At 30.7% G+C, this 12,008-nt stretch overlaps 2 long non-coding RNA genes across 3 annotated transcripts in view; one reads left to right on the forward strand and one right to left on the reverse strand.

The window, feature by feature from the left end:
* Positions 1 to 12,008, reverse strand: part of LOC107646111 — a 20,847-nt gene that overhangs the window by 5,880 nt on the left and 2,959 nt on the right. For both annotated transcript variants that reach the window (XR_001621627.2, XR_001621625.2), the window contains exon 2: positions 10,255 to 10,256. This is a non-coding gene — a long non-coding RNA (uncharacterized LOC107646111). The remainder of the gene's footprint in view (positions 1 to 10,254; positions 10,257 to 12,008) is intronic.
* LOC110263220 lies at positions 9,075 to 10,874 on the forward strand. Its single transcript, XR_002348436.1, has 2 exons — positions 9,075 to 9,495; positions 10,410 to 10,874. It is a non-coding gene; the product is annotated as an uncharacterized LOC110263220 (long non-coding RNA).

Genomic DNA, 12,008 nt, shown 5'->3' on the forward strand with positions numbered 1-12,008 from the left:
TTTTAGATTCTTTTCTGGCGCTGGACGCCAGATTTGGGTAGAAAGCTGGCGTTGAACGCCAGTTTACGTCGTCAATTTTTGGCCAAAGTATGGACTATTATATATTGCTGGAAAGCCCTGGATGTCTACTTTCCAACGCAATTGGAAGCGCGCCATTTCGAGTTCTGTAGCTCCAGAAAATCCACTTTGAGTGCAGGGAGGTCAGAATCCAACAGCATCAGCAGTCCTTTTTCAACCTCTGAATCTGATTTCTGCTCAAGTCCCTCAATTTCAGCCAGAAAATACCTGAAATCACAGAAAAACACACAAACTCATAGTAAAGTCCAGAAATGTGAATTTAACATAAAATCTATTAAAAACATCCCTAAAAGTAACTAGATCCTACTAAAAACATACTAAAAACAATGTCAAAAAGCGTATAAATTATCCGCTCATCAGAAGGCCTGTATGTCGAAGCGAAGTTATTGTATCAACTTTGCTAAAGAAAGATGGGAGTTATGTAAACGGGGAAGGACAACAATTAGCTGTGAGTGTCTCAATTTTTTTTTATATGGCCGTATTAGCTGTGAGAATTTGTCTGAAGATCAAGAGCGTGCTGCCAATGAAGGTATTCATTTAAAAGTCTTGGCTCATCCAGATGATGCAATTGGAAAAGTTTGCGGTCCTGAGAATGGTAAGCGAGTACATGGCTTTAGTAATGCTACATGTCCCAATAGTTTTGATAAGTCAAAGTGCTTCTTTGGAGGGGCAATATGCGGAGGTTCTAGGAGTGCATCACAACAGCATGTTGCAAATTTAGAGAGACAACTTCAAGAAACTAAATATCAAGTGGCAACTCTCCACAGATTTCTACAACAGAAATACGGTGATGAAGTACCTACCTTCTCTGATTCTATGCCACACATTCAGTCGGAATGATGCACCTCATGTCATGTTTATTTTAATTTTAATTTATATCTAGTTTATACTGTTATTAGAGATACTTTTATTTTTTGTTGTACAGAATTATAGAACTTAGTTTTTGTTATTTCTTTACTATATATATATGAACAATGCATATGCTTTAATTTACCGTTATTACTTAGTTTGCTATTTTTTTTTGTTTTAATAGTTATTATCGTTGCTTTGATGGTTTTTATTATTATAAAATATTTTTAACATGTTAGAATATATTAGAAATTAAATATATACAATAACAATTTAAAAAAATATTCAATTGGTAATTATGGCTGGGAGTTTTTTTTAATTAAAAAAAATTTAGCTACGGATTTATGTGTTGGTAAATAGCCCATAATATTGGCCACGGAAAAAAAGTGAAAAAAAAACCAGCCTGTCAAATATTTTTTGTGCATGTTTTTTTTTGTTGCCATAGAAAAAACCGTGGCTAAATAACCCAACAATGTTTAGCCACAGAAAAAATGTGACAAAAAAATCCCAGCCTGTCAATATAGCCACGAAAAAATTGTGGCAAAACTATATTTGTTGGTTACACTATTGTCAGTTAGCCACGGTTTAGAGTGTGACCAATAACGTAAAAACCGTGGCTAATCAGATGTCTCCATGGATCATAAAACTGTGGCTAACTGGTCGAAAACCATGGCTAACCGAAAAGACGTTGCCCTTGTTAGCCATGGAAATGTATTCGTTGTTAACGCTCAGTCGCCATGGATTTTCTTGATTTTAGCCACGGTTTTTTCCGTGGCTAATCACCGCATTTCTGGTAGTGGTAGTACTGATTGTTAAATAGTTTAAATAAGTGGAGTATTGGTTATTAAATAGATAATTTCGTTGTAAGTTTTGAGATACTTTATTGCATAACTTTCTATTACAAATACTTTTTATATGTGTATATCAATTACAACAATTGAATTTGTTAGATTTTTATTGTATATATTTATAAATTCCAGTGGTAATCTATGCACAAAATTATTTGTGTGCGCCCATGTTTAACATTAGTTTCTTTTTTCATGGCATTATTCAATACTAATCCAATTTCTTTTTGCCTTCCTTTAGTTTTTGAGCTCATTTTCATGTGTTTAGCATCTTCTATCTCTATAATTTGATGACGTTCTCTTTTAAATGGTTTCGTTTGTACACTACTGTTAAATGTTGTGCCTACATTGTATACTTTTATTACACTATTGAAAATTGAATTTGTTTTATGAAATTAAAATTCTTTGCATTAGTGTTTATGGTGATTGTAAAGTAAAATTTTTTGAATTTTTTTGCAGATGAAAAAAATGTTAGATATTATACACGGAGTGAGTTCAAAAAAAAAAGAATATTAGTTTATCTTTTAAATAAGAAGGCTTGTTTAGGTGATCTTGATGTAAATATTCTAGATGTTTTCTATACTACCATTAGAAGCTTGGATATAACGGAATAAAGCAATATTGGTGACATATTCGTGAAAAAGGTTTGGAAAATGGATTGAGATACTTAAATAGCAATAAGGAGATAAGAGAGATAGTTAATTGTGCTAAGAACAATGATGGAGTAATTGATGTCTATTTGGAGCATGGAGTATCAGAAGTTTTAGAAGATAATAAGGTAATTGTGTATTTGGATGACCATAATAAAAAAGGGTGCAATGCTATTATAGAGGCCCCTATAAATCCCCCATATAAAAAAACTGCACTTGTGGTTGCTCCCACCACCAATGACAACCAAAGAAAATTTTGTTTGGATTCAAATATGTTCCAAACCACCTCAAAATAGGACGATAGCCACAGCCACACCATTCAAGCACTCACGCTGCCCTCTCTAGATCCTGCATCCTCGTAGAGTAGTCATTGGAATGTGACTGGACAAAGCTCCCCGTGTTTGTGCTACCATCTCTTATCATGATTTTTGAACATCAATATTAATCATCAAAGAAGATTAAGCAAGGGATTAGAGAAGAAGAAGAAGAAGAGGGTTATATATTGAGCGAGGGACCAAATTAGATATAAATTAAAATTAAGCCATGTCACTCAAGCTGTTGGGAGTGTCCAGTGTAGTAACAGATGGCCACATTAGTACTCCCAAAGCTGATTTATCACCGAAAACGAAAACAAAAATGATTGTAGTCTCTGAAGTTATATCTAAGAGACTACTATAAAAAATTAGAATCTCAAAAACTAAATCGAATAATTGTGTAAATCTCAAAAATTATTATAAGAATTTACTCTATAAATATCATTCTTCTTTTAATTAAGCAAGATCCTATTCTTTTTGGGAACATGATTCAAGGAAAGACTTGTTAAATCCAAGAAAAAGAGAAGCAAGTGACAGTGAGCCATATGAAAAACCAAGTGACACACAGAGTTAGGATCACAAGAGAAACGCATACTAGAAAAATGGAGACAGAGGGAAACCTGGATGAAGTTTCTTGAGAGATTTCTAAAACGATTAAATAACAAATGTGTGCTCTTGATTTGTTATTCATTTGTTTTTATTGTTCAAAGTATTTTCTAATTTGATAGACTAAAAATTAATTTGTCACATATTTAAATTCTATTTAAAAGTTTGTCGCTGACCAATAAATTACTCATTATACTTAAAAAATATTTATCAAAATGTGATTTCTAAAACTCTTGGTGGAGGCGACCATAATATTAATGTATAGATAAGACATTAACCGTTAATAATTCAACTAAAGAAAGTAGAATTAAAATCGGATAAAAAACGTAAATAAATTAATTGAAGCTCAATATTACGTAGATATTTCAAATAAAAAAACTTTATATAAATATTTCTAATAGACATTTTTATATAAATCGAAACCGCTAGTATCAATTTACATATGTTGGTAGTAAATCGAATCACTCTTATTTGATTTATTAGGATTTCATACAAATCAAATGGGTCTGATTCGATTTATGCATGAATTTTTTTCAATCCTAGTAAGTCGAATGTGCTCAATTCGATTTACTTAGTAATACAAGCTACCCTATAAATCGAATTTGGCTGCTTCGATTTACTACCATTCTACCAAGAAATATAAATAGATGCAGGCTAATTCGATTTACTAGGGTGCAAAGCATATATAAACGGAGGATTCTCCCATAAAGACGCCTAAAACGTCTTTTTGTAAAGACACTTATGTATCGCATTATTATTGGACGTATTAATGAATCGGTTATTTTTTTATTTCTTAACAAACTAGAATAAAATTGATTTTTTTATAACAATAACAGTAAACCCAATTGTTATCAGATCCGGTCGAACCAACCAATTTACATAATCCACTGGATCATTTAAAAAAAATCAGGGATATATTTGTCTTTTTATAAAAAAATTTAAACATGATTCGGTTTAGATTGTGTAAATCGATCGAATCAAATCGGATCTAATAATTATAATGCGGACAATTGGGTTTATGATTGTTACTATAATAAACCGATTTTATTCTGGTTTATTAAAAAATAAATTATTAACCGATTTAATAAAAATCCAATAATATCATGACACATGTAAACGTCTTTAAAAAAAATATATTTTTAGTGTCTTTATCGAAGTGATCTCCTGTATAAATATCAGTTGAAAGTGAATTCTAGAGCATAAATCGAATCCATGCAATTATTTTGATCCACCAATAATTATATCTATATGGAGTCAATGTTAAATCAAATTCAATTAGTTCAATAACACGAGTCTATGAAAAAAAAATAAATTTTATAAAGTTTAAAAATTTTATTATGTAATAGGTTAGTAACGAGTATATTATAAATTTTTATAGTACTCATCATAACAATATTTAATTTAAAAATTGTTATTAAAATTTTAGTTGTATTCGTTATAAAATGGGTTAAGTATTATTTTGGTCCCTCACGTTAAGGGTCGGAATCAAACCCATCCCTGGTGTATATTTTGATTTAAAATCGTCCTTAATGTTATATTTGGTATTAAAATCGTCCTTTTTGACCATTTTACCCTTGTATTCTCTCACCTTTCTAACTTCAAACCCTATCTTCTTCACTCCACCGTTACAACACAAAACACACAGCGCAACTCCTTCTCCTTCTTCTTCTTCACACGCAACAATCACTCTTCTTTTTCTTCTTCACACACAACCATCACACACCACCTCCTTCTTCTTCTTCTTCTCCATCACACACAACCGCCACACACACTTCACCTCGACAGCGACCTCCACCCCGACAGCGCGGTGACCTCCAAGAGTAGTAGCGGCCAATGACGACCTCTGCCCTGACGGCAACTTCCAAGAGCAGCACCAGCGACCTCCATGCTTTTTATAAGATATAGTTTCATTCTTTTGTTTAAAAAAAAATCTGAATATGTTGTTGTTAGATTTGAAGAATTTGATGTTGTTCATCATAATCCCTAATTCCCTAATTTTTATTGTTGATTTTGTTTTTGTTCTTATTTCTGGATTTTCTGGATTGCTGTTGCTTTTTTTGTTTTTGGATTTCTTATTTCTCCCTAATTTTTGTTCTTGTTATTGTATTTGATTGTTCTTGGTAATTAAATTTATAGATTTTTTATTTTTGTAATTGGAGATGAATTTGGATATTTTTAATTCTTGTAATTGTATTTTGTTAACTGTATTTAAAGATTTGAAGTTTTAAGTTTTGTTAATGAAAGAAGAATTTGTTCTTCTAGAAATGACGACCTTCACCTCGACGGTGCAGTGATCTCCAAGAGCAGCAGCGGCCAACGACGACCTCCACCCCGATGGCGATCTCCAAGAGCAACAACGGCGACCTCCATGCTTTTTATAAGATAAAGTTTCATTATTTCTGTTTTAAAAAGAAATTAAATATGTTGTTGTTGTTAGATTTGGAGAATTTGATGTTGTTCATTATAATCCCTAATTTCCTAATTTTTATTGTTGGTTTTGTTTTTATTCTTATTTCTGAATTTTTGGATTTCTGGATTACTGTTGTATTTTTGTTTTTGAATTTTGTGTTTCTCTCTAATTTTTGTTCTTTTTTCTTGTATTTGATTGTTCTTGGTAATTAAAATGATAGATTTTTTATTTTTGTAATTGGAGATGAATTTGAGTATTTTTAATTCTTGTAATTGGATTTTGTTAGCTGTATTAAGATTTGAAGTTGAGTTTGTTAATGGAAGAATTTCTTCTATCTTCTGGAAGAAGAAGAATAAGAACAGAATTTGTTCTCCTGGAGGAAGAAGAACAAGAAGAATGAAATGAAAAAAGGGGTATTTTTAATTCTTGTAATTGGATTTTGTTAACTGTATTAAGATTTGAAGTTTTGAGTTTTGTTAATGGAAGAATTTCTTCTTCTGGAAGAAGAAGAACAAGAACAGAATTTGTTCCCCTGGAGGAAGAAGAACAAGAAGAATGAAATGGTGAAAAAAAGGGGTATTTTTGTCATTTAGAAGAAAAATATTTAAAAGGACGATTTTAAAATCAAATACAACATTAAGGATGATTTTAAATCAAAATATACACCAGGGATGGGTTCGATTCCGACCCTCAACGTGAGGGACCAAAACAATACTTATCCCTTATAAAATAAATAATTACAATAATTTTTTTTTATAAAACTTCCTTAAAAGATGTCATGAGTATTATAAAAATTTTCTTGAACCATAATCAGAATGAAAAGTATAAGTAAATAATGAAAATATTAAATAATGTGAATAATAAACATGTTGGATATTCATTTCACTAGGTGTACGGATGGTTATTTTAATATTAAAATTTAGATGATTAATTTAAAAATGTAGTGTGTTTTTATTTGATTGGTGGTTGTTTATGTTGTTTAAAATAGTCGTTATTTACTTAGCACTCTCCAAATAAAAAATATTACAGATGTTTATTAGCTTTCTCTTTACACATATTACAACATATAGAAAAAATTGTATGCCAATTTAAAATAAATAATGATTTTGATTATTGAATATTAATGTGTTTGAAAATTGTAGTTGGAAAGCCTAAATCCCACTACTCATTAATCTACGGCGGCATTATTGTTGTTTGTCTTTGTCTATAATATTTAATTTAATATTAATTAGGTAAGTTCAACGTATCGATCAATCCCTACGATCATGCATCAAAGTTATATTAGGGTCCACCGCTGATGTTAATTACAAAAACAAGCCAATGAGTTATAACTCAAATGACATAGTCTCTCCATACTCATCTAAGAGGTCGCGGATTCGAGTCTCCCTATTTTTGGTAAAAAAAATATTAGGTCAGATAAAAATTAAACTATTTAAATAAATAATTTAGTCTTTAGAAGTCAAGCATTAGAATAGATTTTTGGGAAGTATTTATCATAAATTCATAATTATGTAAGTATGTGAAAGATTTATTTTTTAAATTACATTTTTAAATTAATTGGCTTTCAATATTATTAGATTGTCTTATTTTTAAATCGGTCAATTTATTTTATATTTATATATTGTTATAATTTTTAAATTTTTTTATTGTAATTATTCATTTTGTAACGAGTACAACTAAAATTTTAATAACAATTTTTAAATTAAACATTGTTATGATGAGTACTATAAAAATTTATAATGTACTAATTACTAACCTATTACATAATAAAAATTTTTAAACTTTATAAAATCAAATTTTTTTCATAGATTTGTATTATCAAACTCATTGAATTCGATTTAGCATTGACTCCATATAGATATAATTGTTGGTGTATCAAAATAATTGCATGGATTCGATTTATGCTATAGAATTCACGTTTAACTGATATTTATATATGTTTTGCACCCTAATAAATTGAATTAGCCTGTATCCATTTATATTTCTTGGTAGAATGATAGTAAATCTAAGCAGCTAGGTTTGATTTATAGTGTAGCTCGTATTACTAAGTAAATCGAATTGAGCACATTCGATTTATTAGATTGACAAAATACATGCATAAATCGAATCAGACCCATTCGATTTGCATGAAATCCTACTAAATCGCATCTGATTTGATTTACTACCAACATATATAAATCACGTTCATTAGAGACATTCACGTAACATTTTTTCATTTGAAGAATCTACATAATATTCAGTTTCAATTGGTTTATTTACATTTTTTATCCATTAAAATCATCTAAAAATTTTAAGGAGAAAATGAAGATTTTGGACATATATGGCAGTAATAAATCAGTCCTCTAGTTAGGAGTGGTAAAATGGGTTGAACCTGTCGGACCGACCCGCCGAACCCGCTAAAAAAGCGGGTCGGGGTAGATTTTGGAACCCGCCAAACCCACACCGTCAAATTGGCGGGTTTTAGCGGGGCGGGGTGGGCCGGTCCACCGGACCAAAGATTTTTATTTTTCTTTTTTTTATTAAATAAAAGAGTGATTACTATTATAAAATTAATAATTATATAATTTTTAAACACTTTTTTTTTTCATTTTTTGCTTTTATTCTTCTTTTAGTTATTAATTTTATTTATTTTATTTTACAATTTCGTATATATGCTCAAATTATGTGACTTATTTTTTAAAATAAAGATGGTTCTATTGATAAATATTATTTTGAACAATTTTATTGAAGTTAAAAGTTAAAAAAAAGGTAGTAAAAAAATTTATATTATAATTTGACTATTTTTTAATTATTATTTTTTGATTAATTTTAATGAATTTTATTTTTCGAAAAAAAAAAGTTGGGAGCAGACCGACCAGCTTTGCCACCCCTAATAATATATTTGAATTTAACTTTTCAATCAAATAATCTGATATGTTCGCCAAAAAAATATTATGATATGTTCTTTAAATTTTAGATAAGTAAATTGATCATGCAACTAATTAAAAATGATAAAATTTAAATTTCCGACACTTACGCAGACGAATGAATTGACTACTCGATCAATCTAAATTGGTTATATTTTTCATTCCATTTAATTTAAAGATATGTTTAATTACTTTGCAATTTCTATATTTTTATCGATTTTTTTAATTAGGTCCCTATTCTTTTTCTTCTTTTCAATTAAGTCCTTAAATGTTAATTTTTTTTCAATTTAGTCCATATAATGACAAAATCGTTTCAGATAACAGAATATTTTATTAAAAAATCGAATATTCTCATGATTGGGTTAAAATAGCTAATTGAGCATACTTCCATTTTTTTAAAATACCAAAACAACTCTTAGCATTTTGTCCCAAAGTTAGAAAACCCTAGCTAGCTCTAACTTGTTTTCTGAAGTTCCTATGCAGTTGCGTTTCTCCTCCGTCGGTTGGTATCGTCGTCCATGGCGGCATCAGCGTCCGTCGCTTCATTGCTTATCTGCCATCATTTGATTTACCTTTTAATTTTCATGAACTTTTGTAACTATGGGTCTGTCAATGTGATTGAAGTATGTCTTTTAATGGAGCAGGGACATATTACAACTAAGCAAGTGTGCGTTCCAAGAGAAGAAGATTGATATACACAATAAGCTGATGAGAAAATATGCAGATATTATAACGATCAACTCCAGCTTCCATGGTGGGGTGTGGTGTTAGCGTGTGTTGTTGCTCTATCATTACTTTTCCAATTGGAATCATTAGAGCTACAACAAATTAAATCAGGTATAAGAGGCATTTATGATCATTTATGACAATTCCCTATGCTATCATAATGCTGAATTGACAAAACTTGTGGCAAATTGCACTTACGCTACAATTAGATGACAATATAACCTGCTAAATAATTGTATTTAAAATGGTTCAATTTGAAAACTTAAAGTATAGGTGTTGTCTCATAATCTTTTTACCTTTGTAATATCAAATAGATAACAATTTTGTTTTGACTCCTGATGAAGGCTCCGGCTTTAAATGTTATCACATAATACATAATTGGATACATCTATCGAGGATATCCCATTGCAAACATTTTGTTCAAGACATATCGGAATGGAAGTATGAAACTGGGAATTTCTTTTTTGCAAGACTTCAAGCTTGACCATTACATGAAAATCCCTCCTCGATTTCTATATTGATTTCTTGAATGTTCAAACTCTTTTTGTTCAACCTTGATATTGATGTTATCAAATTGGCACCTGCTGCATATCCACTTAATTGTTTGAGAATTTCTTGCATAAACACAAGTCTAAGAATTTATTCTCAAACATATTTGCAAAAAAGAAATAAATAAAATAAATGAAACCCACTTTCATTGTAAATTTGCCTTGATACGATATTCTGTAAATTTGTTCCTATGTAAGAATATCTTAGTTATCTTAGTCCACATGAGGTAGGTGCAAAGTTTATGCAACTATCTCTTCTTTTTTCCTTCCAATTCCGAATGGTTTTGGGTGTTGTTGCATTGTTCTGATAGATACTTGGCACCACTATATCCGCTTTGGTCCATTTAACAATAGCATGGTGGCTCATGAGCACTATTCCAGACATATGTGATAGAGAATTGCTTCCAGTAAATAGTCCATGGACTTGCCCCACTGATTATGTATTCTATGATGCATCTGACATATGGGGTTTGATAGGTCCTCACAGAATCTTTGGAGATCTTGGACACTATTCAGCCATAAACTGGTTCTTCTTGGCTGGTGCTATTGCTCCTTTATTAGTATGGCTAGCACACAAAACCTTCCCAAACAAACAGTGGATTCCTCTCAGGGTTGTCCGGGGGACTTGATGCCGGATTAGCATTCATGGGAATGCTGCTTTACTTGTGTTTAGGGATGGAAAATGTTAACTTAAACTGGTGGGGAGTGAAGTGGATGCTGGTTGTGCTTTAGCTTCTTCATGTCCAACTGCTCAAGGTGTCACAGCTCAAAGATGTCCCTTTTACTAAGTTTGTAAATCACATCATTGTTGTAATTTGTAGTTACTAAGCTATAGATAGTTGTTTACATATCATTTTTTATTCTTCAACCAATTCATTGGTTATATGAATGACTTTTGTAATAGTTTCGTAGTTCAATAAAAACATGTTGGATTATTATGAATATTGATGTAAATTTGAATCTTATTATCAAACATGTCCAGCAATTCATGTCCCTTTGGATTTTAAAGTTGTTTGACTATGATTGTCAATACAAAAGTAAAATCTTATGATAAAAATTAAAAAAGAAAAAAAATAAATGTGCACTGATTATCATTATTATTTGTTGTAACCAAATATACATTCATTATTATTTTGTTTTAAGTTAATACAAAACTGAAAGAAGGAATAACTCTTACAAAATTTTCTAGATAAAACGACATGAAACATTTTGTCATTTTCATGCCTTGAGGAAAGGGAAGCATCGGTTCAGTGTTTCACACTTTCACTTGTTTCGTCAATTAACCAGCTCACCTGGTTCTTTTTCGTCGTTTTGGTACTCTGCTTCAAAACGGTGCATTATGAAACCAAAACGACATTCTTTAGTTCTCGCAGAACAAATAAGAAAGCTTCCTCTTTGAGATGGCAAATCCTCTGCCACGCTCTTCTCCCTCGCACTTTTCATTCTAAGCCACATAATTTAATTCCTACTCATTACACTTCTGTTGTGTGTGTGTGAAAGTCTGGGAGAAAGTAAAAGAAGAAAATTGAGAAAAGGACAAATTTTAAAAAAATATAAATTTATTATAGTTTTAAAGATATCGCAGAATTGAAGGGATATTATGTTTATTAGACACTAGAGAGTCCAGTACTGCCATGTAGACTGTAGTTGTCGTATTTCTAAGTTGAGTTATTCTCTACATACAAGCGTTTTCCCATACAAGTCATTTATATTCACGCGTTTTCACGTTTTTCTCCGTGCCTCTTCTTCTTCTTCTTCTTTCTCCGTGCATCTTCTTCTTTTTCTGTGCCTCTTCTTCTTCTTCTTTGTAATTTTTCTTTCTCATTATCGTCGTCATCAACACCACCTCTTCCTCCTCCTCCTCTTCCTCCTTCTTTTTTTTTATGGGTTAAGTACTTTTTTCGTCCTTAAGGTCTGGGGCGAAAATCAAATTCGTCCCCGACCTTTTTTTGTTATTAAAATCATCCTTAATGTTACAAAACGTTATAAAATCGTCCTTTACTACTTCAATTTTATTATCTTGACCAAATTACCCTTTTATAATTAATTAAAATAATAAAAAAAAACAAAATAACC

This window comes from Arachis ipaensis, chromosome B06 (genome assembly GCF_000816755.2).
Source record: "Arachis ipaensis cultivar K30076 chromosome B06, Araip1.1, whole genome shotgun sequence".
In the NCBI taxonomy this organism is placed as follows: Eukaryota; Viridiplantae; Streptophyta; class Magnoliopsida; order Fabales; family Fabaceae; genus Arachis; species Arachis ipaensis.